At 42.2% G+C, this 24,686-nt stretch overlaps 2 long non-coding RNA genes across 2 annotated transcripts in view; both read left to right on the top strand.

Annotated features, from left to right (window-relative positions):
• The window catches only part of LOC146072560 (uncharacterized), a 117,110-nt gene extending 111,886 nt beyond the window's left edge, over positions 1-5,224 (top strand). Inside the window, exon 3 of the long non-coding RNA XR_014473185.1 lies at positions 3,289-5,224. This is a non-coding gene — a long non-coding RNA (uncharacterized LOC146072560). The remainder of the gene's footprint in view (positions 1-3,288) is intronic.
• A 7,240-nt stretch (positions 5,225-12,464) lies between these two features.
• On the top strand, positions 12,465-24,686 carry LOC146075210 (uncharacterized). The gene is made up of 3 exons (XR_014473524.1): positions 12,465-12,840; positions 16,322-16,364; positions 21,722-24,686. It is a non-coding gene; the product is annotated as an uncharacterized LOC146075210 (long non-coding RNA).

Genomic DNA, 24,686 nt, shown 5'->3' with positions numbered 1-24,686 from the left:
CCAGGGCCCCTGGCCAGGCTGACTGGTCGGTAGGGTTAATGTTTTGGCCGCGGGACCTTATATCATAAGTGTCCCCCGGCTGTGACAGTACCCTGCTGGCTGGTTTGGCCTGGGGCTGGTTCTTAAAATACGGGGGACCCCTAGTCATTTTGTCCCCCTTATTTTGGGAACCAGCCCCAGACCTGGAGCCTGGGGCTGGTTGTTAAAAATCGGGGAACCCCTATTTGTCGGGTTCCCTGATTTTTAATTACCATCCCCGGCTCCTTCAGCCTGGTGCTGGTTACAGCTGTGGGGTGGACCCCACGCTGTTTTTTTTTAATTTATTTATTTTTTCTATTTTTTTTGCACCTTGCAGTCTGCACAGATCTGACTGATCCGTGCAGACTGCCTGTACGAATTCGTATTAGCGGCCGTATATATGGCCAGCTAATACGAATTCCTACGACATCGGTGCGTTACAAAGCAGTCGTATCTGACTGCTTTGTACATTCCCCTCCGGAACACGACTTTGCATATGACTGAAACAGTCGTATGCAGTCGTAGGGGAAATACCAATACGAAAAACTAGGTTTTTCATATTGGTAAATTTCCCCCTCAATGTCAAATTGGTATCATTTACTAAAGGTCAACCTACAATACTGCCTTATCCCAGGTGCTAAAAATCCTTGTTTTGAACCCTGGCAGCAGTGATAGAGCCATATTGGAACCTAGCAGATGTCTATTACATGTAGATGCCTCCTGCTGCAGTAGCAATCCAACCTCCATTCTAGAATGCAGATTGTGGCACACACGGAATGTGCAAGCCACAATCTTAGTGGCCAGGAAATCTCTATCCTTGCTAACCCTAGTAATTGAAGCGTCCTGTAAAGTGTTGTATACTTATACTTGTTGAGTCTACCATAACCAAAATGCTATGGACCAGAAATATTTTGACTATTGGATTTTTCCTTATATTGGAAGATATGCATACCATAATCAGGGGCAAATTTCTAGAGGGCGTTTCCAAATGCTTGATTTTGAAGTGGTTGTAGCCAACCTATGAAGAGGGCATAATTAGCACTTAACAATCTATAGTCTGCCTCACATAGTACAGTTTATGTGATACAGGGCCTTCATACACCTTTCCCAGTAGGAATTAAATGCTTACTATGGCTAAGACGCTCCACCATGAGTAGCGATTGGATGGATTCACAGTTTAGTTTTTTGCCACAAAATAATATAAAATTGCATATAAAATTTTTGCCTGATTTTTGATGTGATTGGAGCCAGAAGTATTTTACCAGGCCAGGTTGCATTCATTGGAGCCCTCTGCCTGCAGTGTGCCCCTGTTTGTAGATTAGGAGATCCATTCTGCTACCTAGAAAGCTGCAGTGATGCGGTAGTCTCTACCTGCTGACATCACTGCCGGAATCATTCCCCAGAATGCTGTGTGGGGGGCGTTCTGGAGCTCATGCACCGAAGATCAGTCCCCACTGCTGCATCTGATCTTAACCAAATCCAAGTACTATTTAGCTGTGATCATCTGTAAAAGGGAGACTGATCCTCAATTTATAAAAAAAACATTTTTTCCTTTTTACTAATGGGGCGTACTATTATAAGGATTTAAAGCCACTGGGGGTTCTAATGCTAATGAGTAAGGATAAATTATTTTAGAATGGTAGCCTATGGACACGGGGAGGGGGAGGCAGAGTGCAAAATGCCCCAAGATATAAAATTTTAGTAAATAAAATATTTTAATAAATTAAAAAAAATACTTTTAAACTTTATTATGTAATAAAAAACAAGAACAATTTCTGAATAGTTTTGGGATCTAATCTGCATCGAATATAGAAAAACCATTCGATGCCCATTTGATTTTCTATAAGCAAAATCAAACAGAAAATAGTGCATATCTGATCATGTGTACCCTCTTTTTGTTTATTACTGTTGATCTTTTAATCCATACTCCTTTTGAACAACAGCACCTAGTTTAATACATGTACATGTGCAAGCTCTGCTTTTATGGTCATTCATTGTCTTTGATCATTTTGACAATTACATTCCAATTTTTTTTTTTTAGAAAATGATGGCAACTTTATAATTGTGATTTTGCTAAGTTAGTGCCTATGTACCATGCACAGGTGCATAAGTGCCCAAAACTGGACTGAAAGCAAAAAAGCAATTTTCTACTCTTTGCATTTGCCTTGGTACTGTAACTTGCCCAAAGAATGATTGAATTCTACAATTATCCAATGAATGATACATTAGCCAGTAACCAATATGGCATCTCTAATTCACAACAAATATTTTTCTGTGTAAAGTAATATCTGTTCACAAGTTTTATATAAATAAAGCTGTCCACACATTTTAAAGATATAATTCTGACAGACTAGAAGAAAATCATACTAGGCATAGCAGCTGCAGCTGTCCAGCCAGTGCTCTAAGTACAAGAGGTTTCAGCCGCTAGAAAATGTAATGTTCTGCCAACTACAGCAGGAGAATGAGCGGTGGCAGACGCATTTAGGGGCTCTTGAACCATAGAGACCATAACTTCTCTACTTCCCTATGTTTATCTGATTGAGAGGAGGCCAGTTTAGCAGTTTAATATTTAATATAGGTGGGCTTTTCTCTGTACTGTTTACTTCTCTTTATTGTATATTACAAACCACAATATAGTTAATATCAAAGAAAAAAAAGGGAAAATTTAAAGCAATGTAGAGTACGATAAAAAACAAGCAACAACTTATGTTTAGTGAACAAAAAAAAATTGTAATAATAATAATAATATAATTCAATAAATAGCCTTAACCCATTACATATATAAAAATGTAAGCAGTATATAGAATATTATAATATGACAAGTAGTAAATTAGTGGAATAATCAGAGTAAGTATTTAGCATTAAAGGGCTAGCAAATACCATCATAGCAGTCCAGGCTTTTATCCACTTTTGGTGGATTGCACCCTCTGTAATGCCTATTTGTAACACTCCCTCTTCCTTTTGTGTCCCTAGCTGAGGATGCTGGGAGTACTTTGCTGGGAATGCTTTTAGTGCAGCAATTTCCTGAAAAATAGAGTCTGCAGATGTTATTATTACAGGCAGGAAAAATGGCATCCTCCCCACAAGCCTGGAACGCTCAGTCATTCAGCCCCTATTGTGCTGGCACTTTAAAAGCTCCAAGAGAAACGCGGACAAGTTGCATATGTGATAATGCTATTCATTGTCAGCAGGTGCACGTGTCATGTTTTGTGCTGAAATTATACCCTGTATAGCTCATTTTGTACTCTCCTCTGTTGTTCACATTCACAGGTGCTCCATAAGCTTAAAAAAAAAAAAACTGAAAACCCAAAGGGGCAGAGGAATGGATTATGCTGATGATGACAAGCAGACGAAAAAGAACTGCAGGAACACCTTGCCTGAATCAAGAACAGTTGTATCCTTTGTGCTAATCGAACACCAGCAGCTCATCCTGAGCCAAGGTCACTGGCATATAGTTGCGGACTCATTTGCTTGGTATGGTATCTCCCATTAAATAATCTCTATGGATGAGAAAGGTGCAGGAGATAAGCAGCATGAATTTGGCCTTCGCGCTTCCTCTCTAGCTCATTATACACCTTTATTATAGAAATCATTCAGTTCACCTATCAAATAATATTAGCTCCTCCAGTCAAATCTATTGGGAATTCAGTGACCTTTTCTGGCTCCTAGTTTCTCTCCTATGATTGACATTGGCCGACGATGCAGTTACTGGGTCTACAAACCTAGAGATTTAGAGGCATTTTCTATGTGATTGCACTAGATCTCTTAAAAAATACTCCTACACCACTCCACATGGCCCTGTGCATCAGCAATTAATATCCAGTATGATATCTCATTGGATAACACTGCCCCTGACAGATTGCTCAGCACACAGCTATTCCAGTGGGAACGTCCCGGTTTTCGGGAACATTCCCACATCCCTCCAGCCAGGGGCAGTGTCCCGTGGCGGGGCATCTATTCCCGCAGCCAGAGGTTCTAGGCCATGCCCCCACAGCATTAAAAATGGGGTGTGGCCTCGCAGGAAAGACAGGAGCATAGGCCATGCCCCCTTTCTGTTAAGCCACACCCCCTAATTTTGGAGCGAAGACTACAATTTGGGAGGTATGGTGTTGAGCAATCTTGCTGAACGTTCTGAGCAATCTAGCATCGCTCAGAATGCTCAGCCCATCTCCACATGTGTAGGCCCCTTTAGAGTGATTAGGAAATGCTAAGCTGGTTGTGGTTTTCGCCAGACTGCAGTTTTAATTTCAACACACCCTAATAAACTGATTGAGCTCTGTCAACATCATCAGCTGCTTTGAACCCATATAATATATAGACTCTGCGGAAACATGCTATCCAAGGAACTTCCCATTGTCTGCATAGTGCAGCTGCTGGACCCTCTCCTATTCATGAGCATACTGTAATGGTTATCTTCCTTGCATCTTGCCTTGATGCATTTGCAATAAAGGACTTCTGGTCTGTATAATATGTATATATTTTTATCAGCTATCTGCCAAAAAAAAAAATTGTGATTCCTGGTCCTACATTTTGATTGGCTCTTCCAAGGTCTTTTTCAAACAGTTACTTTTTATGTAGCTCTAAATCAGGGGTGGGGAACCTCAGGCCCAGGGGCCCTATGCGGCCCCCGTGGCCGGTCTGAGTGGCCCTCCCTCCCGCCCGGCGGCTTCGCCAGGAGTCAAGTACAGGGGAATCTCGCGAGAGGATGGTAGTTCTTGCGAGATTCCTCTTAATCAACAGCAGCCAGAGACTGTCAGTCCTATTCAGCGGCAGCCGGCGGAGCGTGGGACGACTGCAGCAGGCCAATTTGTGAGAGAAATTTTTACATACCTGTATGGCCTCCGAAGGATTTTTTCCCCATACAAACTGCCTTTGGCACAAAAAAGGTTCCCCACCCCTGCTCTAAATGATCAGCAACCCATGAATCACAGTATACTCTATCCGAGGTTCCTAACCTCGCTCCTCAAGACACACTAGCCTTGAAAAGTGATAAAATGGAGAGTGATAAACAACCAACCAAACAGCTCCTACCTCCTGTAATTTTTCAAACCCAGCCTGTGACATAGCAGTTAGGAGTTGATTGGTTGGTGGTTTATCACTCTCCATTTTATCACTTTTCAAGCTTAGTACATCTGACTCTGACAGTCTAGGTTTTAAGGATATCTATGCTTAAACACAGATGCTTGAATCAAAATAATGTAGGTACTAGAGGTAGATGTATTAAGCAGTAATAAGGGCGGAGAAGTGATAAAGTGCCTGGTACTTTATCAGCGGACAATCAAATCTTTTTAAACTCAACCTGTAACTTAGCAGTCAGGAGCTGATTGGTCGGTGATAAAGTACCAGGCACTTTATCACTTCTTCTCCCTTATCACTGCTTCATACATCTACACCTTAGTCATCAGTTCTCCACCATGTATATCCAGAAAGCTTGGACTGTTAGGGGTAAATGTATTACAGATTCTACTTCCTATTTATTTAGCACCTTTATTGGTTGCTATGGGCAACATCTTATCTTCAGTAGAGCTCCTATCGTAGGAAATTTACTCCTTAGTGTGTTTTGAGTTGTGAGGTTGGTAATCACTGCTCTACATGGATACGTCTAGCGCTGGTGCTTGGGCATGGCACCACCATGTTACCTAAAAGAGTGCCAGACAGTGAGTTTATGCAGTTAACCCTCGGGAAGGTAAAATTAAATAAAAAATAAACACTAGGGGTAGTTTATATTACGCCATTCTATATTTTCTGTCGTAATAATCACCATTCTTTGATCCCTATCAAACTATATAGTAAATCATGCAAACATGACATAATTTACATTCATAATGGATTATGGCAAATTTATTTGCATATATAATATAATTAATATATAATATAGTATTATATATATATATATATATACAAACGATGGTGATCAGGCACTCCAATCAACAATTAGATAGGCGCCTGTACAAAAGGGGGTTGAGCCTGATTGCGCTTCCAATAATAGCTAGCTCTACAGAATCTCCACTGTTAGTGGGAGACGGAATAGAAACAAAAAGTGGGAGCGATGAGTAACCGCAAGGACAGAACCAAATGCGTTTCGTCTCCGGGGAGACTTCCTCGGGGGTATACTGTGGGTGGTACAGAATGCCATAAGAATACAATAGAAAATAACAACCAATTGTCAAATAAATGCAAAAATTAAAACTTAAAATTTTTTACATACCAAGTTGAGCGGTATGTCGATCTAACGGAATCTTTAAAAATTCATAAAAAATTTGAAAAACCAAAAGAGTATGTATATGCTTCTACAAACGAGGTGGACAGACGTGGAGGAGAAAGTAAGGAAATGGATGAAAAATATTGATTACATACCCGATATGAAAGGGCATCGATAGCAGCACTTGAAAAGAGTAGGGAATATGAACCTAAAAATATATGTGTAATGATTTTTAGCTATACCAACTAAAGGTTGATAGTTTAATAATTAATGTTCTTGAATGGGAGGAGAATGTAAGGAAATAGATGAAAAATATTGATTACATACCCGATATGAAAGCGCATCGATAATAGCACTTGAAAAGAGTTGGGGATATGAACCTAAAAAATCTATGTGTAAGGGTGTGTTAGCTATACCAACTGAAGGTTAATGGTTTGATAATTAATGTTCTTGAAAAGATGTTACAAAATGGTAATCACCAAAATGGGCGATAACTTTAATGTTGATTGGCCAGGGAGGGAACGTACTGACATACAGATTCCTCATGAGCCATTCGGCTATATGATCAAATAGGAAGTATAACAAAAAAACTTCCTAAACGGTGGGTCAGTATACTAATATTCAATATCTGTCAAAATGGCAGAGATATATGAAACAATTTACAGCAGCCTAATTGCCATGTTACCTCAAAGTGTGCAAGACAGCGAGTTTATGCAGTTATCCCTCGGGAAGGTAAAATTAAATAAAAAATAAACACATGGGGTAGTTTATATTACGCCATTCTTTTTTTTCTGTCGTAATAATCACCATTCTTTGATCCCTATCATATACAATAAATCATACAAACATGACATACAGTAATTTACATTCATAATGGATTATGGCAAATGTATTTGCATATATAATATAATTAATATTATATATATATATATATATATATATATATATATATATATATATGGTGAACAGACCCTTGTGTCGCGCCACAGAATTTATGGTCAAGTTATACGGGGCTGCCCTACTCACTGAATCCCCTGTTGGATGGGGGATAGGGGGGAAAATATGGAGAGCAATAGTGGGTTGGCGCCCCTAATGTTGATCACTCCAATTAGATCAACCAAGCCTTAGTCAATATAAATCTAGCACATAGGAAAAAAGTCCATTCAATCTTTAAATATTTATTAAAAAGTCTTTTCTTTCCATACAGTGGTAATAGTTATTCCAGATCTTTGTACATGTCATTGATACATCTCTGGTACATGGAAACAGCAGAAGAAAGTAACCCATAAGGTAAGGGTTACTTTCTTCTGCTGTTTCCATGTACCAGAGATGTATCAATGACATGTACAAAGATCTGGAATAACTATTACCACTGTGTGGAAAGAAAAGACTTTTTAATAAATATTTAAAGATTGAATGGACTTTTTTCCTATGTGCTAGATTTATATTGACTAAGGCTTGGTTGATCTAATTGGAGTGATCAACATTAGGGGCGCCAACCCACTATTGCTCTCCATATATATATATATATATATATATATATATATATATATATATATATATATATATTAAAAATATCTATATAATTAGTTGAAGAGTGTGTGTGCGTGTCTGTCGCATTGCGGACACACCGTGGCACTCAGTGCCACCAAATTCAGCAACAGGGTACCTCTGTACCTGGTGGTGTGCACCTCGAAGCTATTTTTGGCAAATTTCACTTAGAAATTTAAAAAACACCAAGGTTTAATTTGCCTTGATTGTTGATCTGGAAAAAAGATTGACGATCTGGGAAACTGATTACAAAGGAAAAAATCCACACCTGATTAGAATACACATGCCGATTTAAATTTTTCCCGGTGGGTGCTCAAGGGGGCGTGCTCAAGGAGTGTGGCCCTGCAATGGGTTCCAACAGACACCCCCCCCCAGTCCTGGATGGAGGTAGACGGGGATCCTGGCAGCACCGCAGCGGGGTCCCAGCAGCAGATATGCCATCAGCAGCAGGGTCCCTGCGGAAGATGGGAACTAGCAGCGGTATTAATACTGCTACTAGTTCCCATCCGCCACAGGGACCCCCGCTGCTGATGGCATATCCGCTGCTGGGACCCCGCTGCGGTGCTACCAGGATCTCCGATGGCGAGCAGCGGGTGAGCTCCGGATGTGGCCGGTGGGTGCTCCTAACTTTCCATGGGTGCTTGGGTACATCTCTCCAATACATATAAAGCAGCAGGGCAGGGTCCAATAAACTATTCAAAAGACAATCACCGCCTCACATGGAAGCAGAAGACTAGCACCCACTTGTATTTTGTAGAAGACGATTTGTTCAAACATCATGAACACGTCATATATCATTATTTGTAGCAGCAGAAAATTCTCAACTCAGAACACAACAACACAAATAAAAAAAATTGACTTATATTTTTAGGTTGTAACTACCAAAATAAATGTATAGAATTAATTAGCTATTCAATCCATGCTATAAGTTATAGTTTTAAATATATCTTATTCATACTTCCTGAATATAAATTCAGCCATATTTAATATACTGTATTAAACTCGGTGGGAGACTTTAGATTATATTTTAGAAGCTGTAATTACTAGCAGATCCCGCTGAATATATGGAGGGAAAGGAAATGCAGCAGACATATCGCATCTCTCGCTTTACTGTTTCAGTGAAGGCAACCTCGAGAAGAGTATTTTAGAGAGCATTATTATCACGCTCTGGGAGGTTTCTTCAAATTACTGATCTACATTCAAGAACATGATTTGAGCTAATTAGCTCTAATCCCATATAACGTCTTTTACTTCCACTTTGCTCTTTGGTAATGTGGATCACACATGGGGAGTGAAATAGCCAGCATGCTCTTGAAATGTCAAGATGTCCTCCTCAATAGTCATTTTTAATAGGATAGAAGGAACTTGATTTCCGCTCTTGATTTTGCTCTGAATGATACCTGTAACTACAGTACAGTATTGTCCAGGAGCACTGGGCTATCACACAGGAATGGACTTCCTATATCGCAGACTGGCCACCCGGATGTTTAGGGCACTATTTCAGTGGTATTATCCAATGCTGCATTTGGATTCAGATGTCAGAGCAGCCCCATACAGCATGCTATCTAGGGCAAATCCTTTTGTGTATAAGGTAATATGAAAAATAGCCTTATCACCCTTTTCTGAATATACCCTTAAGCAGTGGTCAAGGTTATACGGAGATAACATTCTTTTAGTTAATCTCAAATACTCAGAAAAGCAGTGTCATTTAAACCATACACATGAGAAAGTATGTACCTGTATATAATATGATACACAATCATAGAGTTGACATGTCAAGAGTGGAAGAATGTCGACAGCCAAAATGTTGACGGACAAGTAAAATCTCCTCCTTGTTAACAGGGGCATACTGTAGCTCCCAGAGGCAATGGATGCTCCTGCCTCTGAGCTCCAAGCCCTGAAGGGGCACCTACATGTAAAGCAGCACCTGTGTGGTTCTTGCAATGGAGCTCTGTGCCGCACCTGTGGCTCTATACCAGAAACCCTGCTAAGATCTGCAATAAGGGACAGGATGGTTCCTGCCGGGATGCAGTTAAGATCCCGGCGGTCGGGATCCCGGCGTTCAGAATCCCGACGCCGGAATCCCGACCGCCGAAATGCCGACACTTTCTCCCTCCTGGGGTGTCCACGACACCCCTGGAGGGAGAATAAAATAGTGTGCCGAGCGTAGCGAGGCACCGGGCCCGCTGCGTGGCGAGCGCAGCGAGCCCGCAAGGGGGGGCGATCTACGTCCCCCCCTTGTCGGCATTTCGGCTGTCGGGATTCCGGCGTCGGGATTCTGAACGCCGGGATCCCGACCGCCGGGATTCAATACTGAATCCTTCCTGCCTGGTACCACTCAGCCTGAGCTGCAACAAGCTATGCTGATGCACTCTGAGATAATACGCACAGGTGAATGCTGGCACACACCCTATTTAGGGTAGGGGGTACCAATCTACAACTTGCCTATTGTGCTCTGAGTTCCTGACATGGATTTCTGTATACAGTATTCATATATATATATATATTTATATTTGCATAGAATTAAATCAATCTCTACACATAACTGCTGGAAATAAAGATAATAATTCTTATTTGCAATGAGGGAGGAAGAAAGATCCAGGAAATGCATGTGGAGGAGTAGTAATAGTTGTCCATTCCAGTGTTCCCCTTCAGGTTCATATCCCTGGCAATTCTGTGTTTATTTTGCTCTTTCCATCATGAGCACGTTTAGCTTTTTTACTGTTTGGCAATGATTTTATTCTCAGTTTACCTGAAATTTACATGGTCCAGTTGCTCATCTCTTGCCCACAGTTGGACATACTGTACAGTATTCTGTACAAACGCCTACATCATATTGCTGTAACAGTTGATATGATTGAGGATTTGTGCTATTTTTTTCACTGTAATGATTTTAAAAAGATCTGAACAACAATAGAAATGCCACTGATGTCAGACAGATGAAAGGGTAGTGGCAATTATACATATAAAACACATACACAATTTAAATACAAAAATATCTCAAGCAAGCACCAAATACACTCTACTACATAAAACAGATGGGCAGGGATTTACAGCAAAAAACACCCAACTCTTTAGGCCCAGTTAAAAAAATGAATTGCCACATATTAGAAGACCATAAAGATGAATTTATTAGTTTTAAGTAGAGATGTGCTGGTTAGGGTTTAAAACTCTAGTTTTATGTACTTAGTACACACATTGCATAGAGGGCCCAGCTGCCGCTCATGGGGTGTGCCATGCACGCCCATTACAAGAAAAAGACACAGTCATGCATGATTCACCAACATTTCGTGGCCTGTCGCCACTTTATCAAGGTGCAGCGTCCCAGTCCGTAGCATCTGAGGATGACGTCACACGCATCCGGCGGCGCAGTGTATCACGGAGGGGTCCTCTGGCACATGCAGCTGAAAGAGTAACAATAAAGGGTACTTGTGACTTATCTGGGCGCCCGATGTTGAAATTGTATGCCAGTACCCTAAGCATGCGATTTGATGCGATTTGACGCGATTTCCCTTGAAATTCCCTTTAAGAGAAAATCGCGTTGCATTGTATGCTATTGTATTGCATGCGATGCGATTTGATGCGATTTTAATATGTACAGGCACCCAGATGCCTGTTTCATATGTGAAATGGCCCCCCAGACCCCATTTTTAATTGTATACCCACCCTGATGGCTAAATGACCCCCATTGTTAAAGCCACCCCACTATCAACGCCAACCCGAAGCGCGGCGGCGGTACGCGTCCTCCGACCTTTTCATACCCCCACTATCCACGTCGGCGTGGAGTTGATGTTATATAGTGTGGCGAGCGCAGCGAGCCACCGAGCCCGAAGCGAGGGGACGTGGATACCTTCACAGCTATACACGTCCCCTCGCGGGCTTCACAGGTATCCGCGTCCGCTTGCCACGCTTCAGGCTCGCCACACTATATAAAATCAACTCCACGCCGACGTGGATAGTGGGGGTATGAAAAGGTCGGAGGACGGGTACCGCCGCCCCTCGCGGGCTCGCTGCGCTCGCCACGCTTCGGGTTGGCGTTGATAGTGGGGTGGCGTTAACAATGGGGGGCATTTAGCCATCAGGGTGGGTATACAATTAAAAATGGGGTCTGGGGGGCCATTTCACATATGAAACAGGCATCTGGGTACCTTCACATATTAAAATCGTGGCAATTCGCGGCAAATCTGATTGTATTCGATGCGATTTGACGCGATGTTTAGGTGCAATGAAGAAAATCGGGCGCCCAGATAAGTCACAAGTACCCAATAAAGTTGTTGAAGAAAAAAACACCACAATAGCAGAATATCACAACTACAACTTTATTGTTCCTCTTTCAGCTGCATGTGCCGGAGGACCCCTCCGTTATACACTGCACCGCTTGATGTGTGTGACGTCATTAATATATATATAAAACCACCACTCTTGTCTTTATTTCTAGTTATTATAGATAAAAAATACATGTTACTAATTTCTAGCATTAAGCAAATATTAGATTTGTTAGATTTTAATATTGTGTATTACTGTATATATAGATCAGGCATTCCCAACCACGGTCCTCAAGGCACACCAACAGTGCAGGTTTTAGTGATATCCAGGCTTCAGCACAGATGGTTTAATCAGAATCCCTCAGATACTAATTAAGTCACCTGTGCTCAAGTCTGGATATCTACAAAACCTGCACTGTTGGTGTGCCCTGAGGACTGTGGTTGGGAATGCCTGATATAGATGAACCACAATGTAAAACTACAATATATTTGAATAGAGAGATACTAGCAAGAAGTTAGGTTAAACAAAAAAGGGAAACCTTCCAATGTACTTAGCTTGTCTTTTAATATCGTATTCTCTGCTCATACAGTACCTGCATGCTTATCAGGTTCAGTTAGGCAATTTGCATAAGCGGATAGCAGAAGGGGAGGATTTGTTTCTGAGACTGAAATCACTAAGGCATCTAGTTCAAACTTGGCATGGACTCTAACGTGTGCTTCTTTATGCCAGGCCATGCCACTCAAGCTGCTGGATTTTTGCAAGGCTTTTCTTCTGCTTCCAAGAGAAACAACTGCTCTCCACATGTGAGTGTGACCTCTCCTGACCTGTCACACATAGATGATCACTACCGAAATCATCCTGTGTTTTCACTTCCTTATTATTTGCCTGTAATGAAGGATACCTTTAGCGAGGATAGAAAAAAAATAGTTTTTTTCCCACAAAATAACGAGAATTAGTAATTGTAGGTATGAACCAAATGATTTGATTCATCACGTGGCATTGTATGTGTGTGTGTGTTAGGGATTGCCATCGGTGCTGTCACCATCAATGTTTGCCATCGATAGTGAGAAACTATGTGATGGATAACCATCGATAATTTTAGCAATCGATGATTATCCAGCACCTTTGACTGAATTGCTCCGTGTCCTGGCACCTTGAAGAAAAAAAAAGAAACAATGTTTCTACTATGGCATCGATGTAGGGAAACCATCTGGTTCTCCCCCATCGATGGCAAAAGTATTTGACATCGGCCATAAACCATCGATGATTTTGAATCATCGATGGTCGATGGCCATCCCTAGTGTGTGTGTGTGTGTGTGTGTAGTATGTATATTATCATTCATGCCTATATATATCGTCCACACAATTAACATGCTATAGAATGGTATATATATTGAGTTTGCAGTCAGTTATGATGTGATTTACTCATGAGGATGTGACCCAACCTCATGGGTCATACAGCTGGCCGATGGTGTCGGAGATGATCCGATACTGTGTACAAGGACGTAGTTGGGATCAGTAATGCATGCAGGCTATGTGATGCCATCTTCTGCATTACCATGTTAATGCTAGCACTGCTGTTTCCATGTAGGCAGCAATAGCAACTCCAACCATGTGTGAATGAGGGCCAGAGTGCACTGCTCTCACCAGAGCCACTGAGACATCTGGAAGGTCCCTGTCCTTGAGGATTGTGGACACTGGAGGGAGTGTGGATATGAATGATGGGGATGTGGATACAGCTCTCCCGCACTCCCATACCTCTAGAGAGAACCGGTACACCCACTGTACCTTCTCCAATCCCTAAATCAAATGGCAATAATTGATGAATATTATGTCGACAAAACAGTATGTCGGCAGGCACAATGTGAACATACACAAGAGGTCAACATAAGCAAAAAGTTGACATGGACATGAGGTCTTCATGGGGTTTTCATGTTTTCTTGGTAAACATGTGTAGATTTAATAACAGGGACCCCACATTAATGTATCGTGTCCACTCAACATGCTTCAGCCAATCGGAGTCCACATGGATGGTAAAGTATGAAAAAAATTGCTGTGCCAATACCATATGTTATGGATTCTCTCCGACAATAACAACACTAATATAATGAAATGGTGCTTGTTTGTAAATTATTTATTCATGTCTGACTATGCATAAATAATTGTATAATTAAATACTGTAAACCTTTCAGCATAAAGCCAGAGGAATCAGCTTGAAATCTCTCTGAGAATAAAGGCCTTATTTTCATAATTAATATATATCTGTTTATTAACACGACTGAAGATCTCTTGGCTTTAACACTTTTTGGTCATTCAAACCTGCTCGCTAAGCTGCATATATCCGCTGCCTAGCAAGCAGGAGAACCAGCCCCACCACACGCAAACACTCCCACCTGCCGACTGAATCCCTGCAACACAATGCAAGAGGATGTGTATGCTTACATGTGGCCCGCATGTGGCCCGCATGTGGCCACACAGAGGAAATTTAATTAAATGGTCGCTCACCATCAAGTTATTTTTCCTCCCTTCACAGATAAAATTAAGCCTGGACTTTTATACTGCACGCTGATGCACAAGGTGGCGGCCGGTGCTGACGTTGTGTGTTGTCAGTCACCTGCCCTGAACAGGCCTGGGCACCCCTGTGTTCTCAAGGGTACACCCATTGTTTTTATGGGTACGCCCATAGTATAAGATTCTGGGGGGACCCCTGTGAGCACCTCCTTTCTATCCATCATTTTGGGAACGCCCCAGCGGGTGTAGAACTCCTCAAAGGCATTTGCTCTGGGGGTGTGCAAATGCCCTGAGGTCAGTCACGGCATTCTCTTGTAGGCTGTTCACCAAATGTAAATGTCTTTAAAAATCTTGGTGCGCTGGAAATGTGACGGCCACAACACCCACCTAGACATGCAGAGTAGGAACCAATAAGGTGTTGTCTTATAAGTCCCATTTAACAATAGGGCAAATGTAATATTTTTCGGTACTCTTTACTTAGAAGGGCGCCCACGATTTTGATCGTGGGCATCGTTAGTAAAAAATCTCGGGCATCTCGGGCATTGAATGCACTAAAAAATCGGGTGCGATCAACCGACGAGATGCCCGAGATTTCCCATAGGGAACAATGTTAAATGTCTCAATTGACCCAATTTTCCTGTTCAATGCCTCAATTGACCCGATTTTTCCATAGGAAACAATGTTAAATGGGCCACAGAGGCCAAATAGGCACCCTGAAGTGTATAATGGCCACCCGAATTGTTAACGCCACCCCACGATCAACGTCAACCCGAGGCGTGGCGAGCGCAGCGAGCCCGCGAGGGTCGGCGGTACGCGTCCTACGACCTTTTCATACCCCCACTATCCACGTCGGCGTGGAGTTGAGAATAGAAAGTGTGGCGAGCGCAGCGAGCCACCGAGCCCGAAGCGTGGTGAGCGCAGCGAGCCCCGCGAGGGTACGCGGACAGCTGTGAAGCCCGCGAGGGGACGCGGATACCTGTGAAGGTATCCGCGTCCCCTCGCGGGGCTCGCTGCGCTCGCCACGCTTCGGGCTCGGTGGCTCGCTGCGCTCGCCACACTTTCTATTCTCAACTCCACGCCGACGTGGATAGTGGGGGTATGAAAAGGTCGTAGGACGCGTACCGCCGCCCCTCGCGGGCTCGCTGCGCTCGCCACGCTTCGGGTTGACGTTGATCGTGGGGTGGCGTTAACAATTCGGGTGGCCATTATTCACTTCAGGGTGCCTATTTGGCCTCTGTGGCCCATTTAACATTGTTTCCTATGGAAAAATTGGGTCAATTGAGGCATTGAACAGGAAAATCGGGTCAATTGAGACATTTAACATTGTTCCCTATGGGAAATCTCGGGCATCTCGTCTGTCGCATCGCACCTGATTTTTTAGTGCATTCAATGCCCGAGATGGCCGAGATGGGCGCCCTTCTAAGTAAAGAGTACCTATTTTTCTTATGCTCATGTTTTATTGAGCTAATATTGACTTAAAAAAGAGAAATTCTGTTTATAAACAGGACATTTCTTTAATTTAAGCTTAAACTACAAGTAAAACTATGCATTTAGTATAATGTTCCTGAATGGAGCAGTGATTTGAAGCTACAGTACTTGCCCTGAGTCAGTCATTGCCTGAGTGTGGAATTAAAACCCTTCTTAAAATTCAGTGCAATTTTGTTTTTCAATAGAGATGTTTTACGACAATTACTGTGCCGTGCATGCAGTGAGCACATCTTGTTCATTCTGCTTGCACAGTGGGATAACATTGTTATGTTGAATCATTTGCAGAAAAATAATGCACAGAAGTTAAGAGAAAATTGCAAGGATCAAAGTAAGTAAAACTCTCAGCAGATTGCTGTTTATTTTCTTCTTTGTGTGTCGAGATGCAAAGAGACGATGTACATCTCATTTCGAGTTATTAAGGTACTTTGCACAAGAGCGAGTCGATTGTTACATGGTACAAACAAAGATGCTCATTAAATGGTGACCAACACATGCAATCTCTGAATCTTTCAATCAGGTGCAAAACTGTTATGAAAACTGAGTAAACTTATGACTTACACTGTCCATTTAAAGTAAAGACAACTTTATGGAAGATGTATAAAGCGTTGGACAGATAGAAATTGGTATTTGCAATAACAGAAGCTGATTGGTTACTTTGGAGCAGGGCCACTATGAGAATCATTAAAAAATCGTAGCATTATGTCACAAGGGGGTGAAGCCTAATATGTCCGGGGATAACCAGCCCTGTCCAGTCAGTAATCAGCAACATCCTAAAACACAGTAAGAATATAAATAAAGGTTGAGTATTCCTTATCCAAATATCCGTTATTGAAATTATTCCAAAAGCCGTAGCCTCCAAAATGTACTTTTATTTTTTATTTTTTGCTAAAAACCTACTGGGTACATCTGTAACTGGCACTACTGGGGAAATAACATGTAACTGGCACTAAATATGTGCAAGAACATGATTGCTTGGCATTCAAATTCAGTGTCTGAGATTGTACACAAACTTTGTTTCATGTTTTAAAACTCTTTTTCATATATGTGGGTATTTTATGTGTTTGATGTGCTTATACAACTTAAATGCAAGATACCTCATTCAAATATAAAAATTTTCCAAAATACGGAATAATCCTTTACTCAAAATTCTTCTGATCCCTAACATTTTGGATAAGGGATACTCAACCTGTAATAGGCTAGTATGCAGTGCATAAATAATGATGACTGGCAGCAATCCAAGCATACACAGAAGGGAGGGTGCCTTCGCAATATGCGTACATCTGAGTATACTGGCACCAAGTTTAAATCCTGCTTACTTACAACAGGATACACTTAAACAAAAATAGATTGTGAGCACATGAACATTTGTAATATTTGTTTTGATAGCGAAATAAAACAAATTATTACATTAATATGTACTGTATTGTTGTTTGATTTAAAAAAACAACAACCTGTAATTCACAAATTTAATAATACTTCTCATGTACAACAAAAAAAGACCATACAATATTAATATAATAACAATAATAAATGCAAACAATCAATCAATGCACCTGTGAGTTTTACTTTAATTTGCAATCAGCCAATCATAAGTGCATCTGCATCATCTGCTAATTCAAAAGGCCCCCATCACCGCAAACATACAAACACTTAATCAGCTGTACGTGCATTTGGATGTCTTGTAGGTGTCTGGCAGTCATGTGAATGCACGCTTAGTGCTGGATTCAGTTAGTCATGGTAATTAACAGGTATTCATTTGCATTTAACGTGGATTTCTGTCCAAGCCTGAGGGAAGTTCAAACAGAAATCTGTGGTAAGTGCCCTTGTCGAGAATTAAGTTAACCCATACTGTAGCTCTGAGTAGAAGAAAATGTACCACATGAAAAAAAGAGACAGTAATTAATTTTAGCCCCGAGATTACCTGAGCATATAGTGTAGAGTCCCGAGGTTACCTCAGCATGTAGTGTAGAGTCCCGAGGTTATTGCAACAGAATATAGTGTAGAGCCCCGAGGTTACCTCAGCATATAGTGTAGAGCCCTGAGGTTACCTCAGCATATAGTGTAGAGTCCCGAGGTTATCACCACAGAATATAGTGTAGAGCCCCGAGGTTACCACAGCATATAGTGTAGAGCCCCAAGGTTACAGCATATAGTGTAGAGCCCCTAGGTTACCACAGCATATAGTGTAGAGCCCAGAGGTTACCTCAGCATATAGTGTAGAGTCCCGAGGTTATCACCACAGAATATAGTGTAGAGCCCCGAGGTTACCACAGCATATAGTGTAGAGCCCCAAGGTTACAGCATATAGTGTAGAGCCCAGAGGTTACCACAGCATATAGTGTAGAGCCCTGAGGTTACCTCAGCATATAGTGTAGAGTCCCAAGGTTATCACCACAGAATATTGTGTAGAGCCCCTAGGTTACCACAGCATATAGTGTAGAGCCCCAAGGTTACAGCATATAGTGTAAAGCCCTGAGGTTACCTCAGCATATAGTGTAGAGCCCCGAGGTTACAGCATATAGGGGTTTATTCTGGTTCGTGCGGCTGGGCCGTAAGCGTACGTTCCGGTTTTTTTTTTGATCTGCGCATGCGTACCTTCCTCAATGCGCAGGCACGACGACTCCACAACGCTCACGGACGGTTGTTTCCGTGCGAAAAAACCTGTCCGCAAGAGTACGGTCACTGTGGGCGGCATAGGGGCGTGTTGAGGGGAGCGGCCGAAATAATGAGGAAAACTGGGCGTAAACATGGGCGTACACGGGGGTGTGCACAAAAAATGTACGCTGCTACAACCACTCGATCGGCGAAAGCAACGTGCATTTCGGACACAAAACAGGCGGCCGCCACCGCCACCTCCAGACCACCCCTACAGATACCGCATGAGAGCGGACGCCTGGGTCTGCTAATTAACGCTGATTACTACTGAAACACATACACCTGAATGTAATAAGCAATGCTGCAGCCTATTAAGTCCAAACCATTATTTCACTACCTGCAAGCCACACACAGCACTCAAACACATTGGAAGCATATCTTTCTATACTTCTCTACATGTAAAGGTTGGTTTCATTTTAGTTAAGATTCTATTTAAGACCTGCTTATATATGCCAAGGTAGTTATTTGGTAACCATTTACACACATTCAGTAAGTGTTTTCATATACTTTAAACAGCAGCACACTCAATCTACACAAGTCGACATGTGTCAACGTTTTCACTCGAATACAAACAATTTTTTTTTAATTTTGATAAAAATACATAAAACAATAATTGAATAACAATTAGAATAAATCATTTAATTGTCTTAATCATAGTTGAAAGGCTAGATTATGAGGGCCATATATGTGAAGGGTATGCCAGCGTGCACAGACATACGCTAACTCTCACGATCGGTGACATACGCTGAGTTTTCCATTGAAAACAGGCGAGACCCGTCCGTACAAGGGGGTGAACGCTCAGATAGCCGTAAGATGTCGGTGTGAAAACGGAAGAGTCCCGTCCGTAAACGGTGGCGTACGCTCTGTTGTACACCAGTTGTCGGTGTATAAGCGGTGATCCATCCGTGTACGGTGGCGTACGCTCAAGTGTATGCCACTCCCCTTTGTCGGGGTTTGTGGCCGTCCGTATGCGGATGTTTTGTGGGTGGACTTTCACTCAACGTCCGCGTACGGTAAACGTACGCTGATACGGAACGTACGTACGTTTGGCCGCCGCAACCAGAATAAGGCCCATAGTGTAGAGCCCCAAGGTTACCACAGCATATAGTGTAGAGCCCCAAGGTTACCACAGCATATAGTGTAGAGCCCCGAGGTTACCACAGCATATAGTGTAGAGCCCCGAGGTTACCACAGCATATAGTGTAGAGCCCCGAGGTTACCTCAGCATATAGTGTAGAGTCCCGAGGTTATTACCACAGAATATGGTGTAGAGCCCCGAGATTACCACAGCATATAGTGTAGAGCCCGGAGGTTACCACATCAAAAAATGTAGAGCCCCGAGGTTACCACAGCATATAGTGTAGAGCCCCGAGGTTAACCCAGTTTTCCTCACACTGTAAATTACCGTGGCTCATTGAATCCGGCCCTTAGTGTGCTCTACCTATATTAGTCAATGTTATGTCTTTCTCCTCTGGGTGCAGGTAGAGATACATGATGGAATCATTGTAGTCTGCATAGACACATGCACAATCCGTATTGTTATATTGTCCGTATTGTTATATTGTCCAAACAGAAACATTCAACAATTGAGTAACACGTCATAGGAAACTTGTACCGCCTTGACTATTATGGTTTGTATGCTAAACCCTTTTCTCCCCAGCTCCACTGTTACAAATCACTATCCCTTTAGTTATTTTGCCTCAACCCATTGTCCTGTACACCCTTATCACCTGTACACTCTTCTGTCAGGGGCAATGTTCAGACCGTTCCCACTAATTCTATATAAAAATAATACCACTTTTACACCTCCTGAAATAACCCAGGCTTTTGAACGGAAGCGCGCAAAAACTCGGGATGACAGGCAGTGTAAATGCACCCAGTTGAAATATGACAGGTTTAGAAACATGGGAAGGGAGCGGGGGTAAACATGGATTAAACCGGCTCGCGTTGCAGTGTAAATAGGTAGCCCAGGACCCATTCACTGCAATGAAATAGCTGGCGCTGGTCGATGCTTTTAAGCCGGCTCTGGACCCAACGCCACTGCCGTCACCCGCCTAGCATTATTACAGGTAGAATAACCAGTGGAAAAGGGTCACAAGCCAGGAGCCGTGTATAAAATCCTAGTGCGACCCAGCTTTTTGGTGTAAAAGTGGTATTACAAATTGCAAGGTATAAAGTGGCAGAACTACTGTACCAAGGCTGCAGTGTTGTGAGGCTGTTACAGTCCTCATATATGAGGGTTTTTACTGAGCATTTGTCGGCCAATGGGCATGTGTCTCTGGACTGAGTACCGCTACTGCTCTGCACTTCTCCAGGTTTTGCTATGGGGTGCAGCAATGTTGTGTTTCAACTGTGAATAGATCCCTTCAACACAGTACAAAATAGTCTATACACTTAATTTAGATGGGCATTAATTAGCAGAATCTAACTCAGCTTTCAACAAAGTTACACACATTACATTTATGGGCCTGATTGAAAGTTGTGCACTACTGCACAGCCACAAGGAAGTGTCTATGCAATACCATATAGCCACCTACCCTAGTGATAATTAATGCCCATGAGCATTTACCACCATTCATCCCCATGAGCACTGAACCCCCAGTGGCCATACTGTAGATCACCCTTCATGTAGAGCGGGCCTCAGAGGGACTTGTCATCATTCTTCCGGGTTAAGTTTGCAAGAGATCGGGGAATTGTGCCCAAAGTGGAACTTCTTTCTTATTGCGGGGAACATGCTCTCCATAGACCACTCCATTACAGTGAAGGGGGTGGGATCTGTACCAGCAGCAGGAAATCCGGTTTGCCTTTCTGCAGGGTGATGGAATAAAAAGGCACCGTCACATGGAAGAAGGACTGTCTGGCAGTGGACAAATGCTATGTGACTGTGACAGTTAAGTGGTTAAAGTTGCAAAATGACACTGAAAAAAATATGCCAGTGTCAGGAATAAATATTTAGGGTTTCTTTTTAACCAATAAAACCAGTAGTATCTTAATTTTGATTTTGTTTCCTGCACTTTACCCAAATAAAAGAAATCAAAAGCAGTCTGAGAAGAAAGAGCTGCAGTGAGCTAGCCCCAACAACTTCCAAGAGTCACAAACGGGGCTTCTTCTAAAGCAAAATCCTCTACAATGTGTGAAAGAACAATGACAGCAATTTAGAAAACTCAAAGCAGGACAATAAAGACCACTGGCCTGTGCATTGGAGAGAGACTGCTGTGCCACCAAAAAGCACACTTCTGTGAATACATGCAGCATGGGTATATTTTATATAAAAGAAGGATTGTATTAAGTATCACTTTGTGTGTCACGGTGTACAGATTGTGTGTTTTTGGCAACTCTGTCAGAGCACTGCCTATTACTGTATGTCCTATTGCTCACATCTCTTACTAATAACCATATCCTTACATATGATAGCTCATAGCTCCCTTAATTTAACATTATGCAACTCTTGAAGATAAAGGAAAAACTTGTGGCTGATTTAATTCAAGATTTAGCTCTATTGACGTGAAAATGGTTTGTGTCCTCACCGAAGAGGAAGATGAAGGTGCAGAAGAGTTACCTGAAAGGCTATTGATGATAAGGTGATATGGAATAACTGTAATATGAGTGGAGGACAGTTAAGGGGAGCAGATGAGAAAGAATTCATGGATTAACCATAGAGTTGGCCAAAGAACATAGTTTATTAGCGGTCGTGATGCCGGTAGTCTGAAAACTGAAAGTGGCATTGATACTAGCGGCCAGAAGACAAGCATGGTAATACCGACAGCAATGAGAATACCAACTCCAGAATCCCGACTGTGGGTATCCCGATCATAATTTTGCGGGGTGGGTTAGTATTATGCTGGTTAGTCAGAGGGGTTAGGTTTAGGCCTGACGGGGGACTTAGGGTTAAGCTGCGAGGAGGGGGGTGGTATGGCTAACTGCAGGAGGGAAAGTTAGGTACTAATAAGGGTGGGTACTTAGGCTGCAGGGTAGGAGAGTTAGGCACTAGCAGGTAGCGTTAATGCACTTGGGCCCTTCTGTGTATGTGTGTGTGTATCCCAGATACAAGGGCCCGTCTGCATCACACACACACTGCCCCCAATATAAATAAGCCCAGTGTTCAGAGCAGAGGGAAGAAAAGAAACCACTACAAACAGGATATTAAATTTTGTGATTGGTCCTTTAATAGGGGTCTGCTAGGGGTCTGCTACAATGATTAAATCAAAGCCAACGCCATCATGACCCATGTACCAAGCCAGCAAGCAAGAGGCCTATTCCTTGGGTACAGTATTCGAAGGGATCAGTGTTGAGTAGGGACAGATTGCCAATAGAAGTCACATGGAAGATTCCCAGTGGGCCAATGTGCCTATGAGATCACCTATGGCTGGTAGAGAATAGAGGACAACAGAGTGGTGTGTGTGTGTGTGTGTGTGTGTGTGTGTGTGTGAGTGTGCTAGGGGGTAGAGGGTGGCATGTGGATGTGTAAAGGGATAGAAGGTGGCAGGCTGGTGATGTGGGCATGTAAAGGGGCCACTTGTTTTGCAAATTTCTCCATGGTCACTTTATATTCCCAATCCACCCATGGTGTTGACCTCACCTAACTGACCCTACACATCCTGTATCAATGATGAATACCCCTCTGTAAGAATTTAGACTACAAATCTAAACTATAATTTATATTAATATTTTCTTATCAGTATATCATCAATTATTAACTCCCAGTAGAAAGTTCACTAACAGTATTTGAATCATTTATTGATAATTCAATTTTGAATACAAAATGTGAGTCTTCTTATCACATCATGATAGAACTGGACACTTCTGCAGTCAAACTGAATACATCTTCATGTGAATTTTAATCACCAGTTGTGTGAAATGTTAAATTAGTTTAGTCAGTGGATGATTTTCTGACAGATTAAGATGCAAAGGCAATGACATTTGGAATAAGACAGGAAATTTAATACGGCTACACACTGTCTTACATAAATTCATAGTAAAAATGAAAGAACATAGAGCCTTTTTTTAAAGCATAAAGATTTCCTGGAATATTGCATAAATATGCAATTTTGCACTATAATTCTATCAAACAACCAGACAATTGCTTTCATTGGGGATTTTTCAGAACTGTACGCAAGCCGAGTGATAATTTATAGATTGGTCATGCGTAAGGCCTTCCTGCGATAAAATCCTGCTACTTTTTATCTCTAGCCGTACCCTAGTTAGTCAGATAGAGAATGTTGGGTGGTGAAATCTGGAAGTTTTCTAGGAGTGCCAGGGGAATCGCAGGCATGTCAGGCAATCATGGGAAGTCACGTGATGTCAGCTCCAGCCACGATCCAATTGTTTCTATTGCAGCCGTCGAGTAAGTCCTGGGATACGTACAGACTGCATACAGTGGAAACATTATTCAATGGAGAACGGCTTTGGAATGGATTTGCAGCCAATCACTGATCCAGCTAATTTTCCCAAGCCTTGCTAAGCATTTTGAGGCAGGATTTCACTCTGGCTGGGAGAGACTGCTTAGCACATATAAACATACATATGATCATGTCTACTTCCAACAACAGGAGGACTATGGATTTTATTCTGGTTGACTCCACCAGACGTGGCCATGCGAATGCTGGGGCAGCCACCCCCATTTGCACGCCACACTCATTCGCCCGGAATGCAAATGGCTGTTTACATCCAGGCCAGGGGGAAACTCCCACATCTTTCGATGGTCGCCAACCATCGAAAGATGTGGTGCATGCACGCATATCAAAAGTGACTCTCAGGTCACTCAGACATGCGTGCACATTCAGGAGGAAATTGGCGGGCAGCTGAAGGTCGTATATGCAATCTACCGCTTTGTTATTAATCTGAGCAAGATTTTTTTAAACATTTTTATTTTATGTGTAAAAAATTATACGATATATAATCAGCCTAAATACATGCAATTGGCACACGTCACTTGATTTTCATGTCATTTGAATTATGCTTATAGGATCTATTTATTCTTCTATGTGTACATATG

This window comes from Crinia signifera, chromosome 4, assembly GCF_055691185.1.
Source record: "Crinia signifera chromosome 4, ASM5569118v1, whole genome shotgun sequence".
In the NCBI taxonomy this organism is placed as follows: Eukaryota; Metazoa; Chordata; class Amphibia; order Anura; family Myobatrachidae; genus Crinia; species Crinia signifera.
This window is presented reverse-complemented; position numbering and strand designations above follow the sequence as displayed.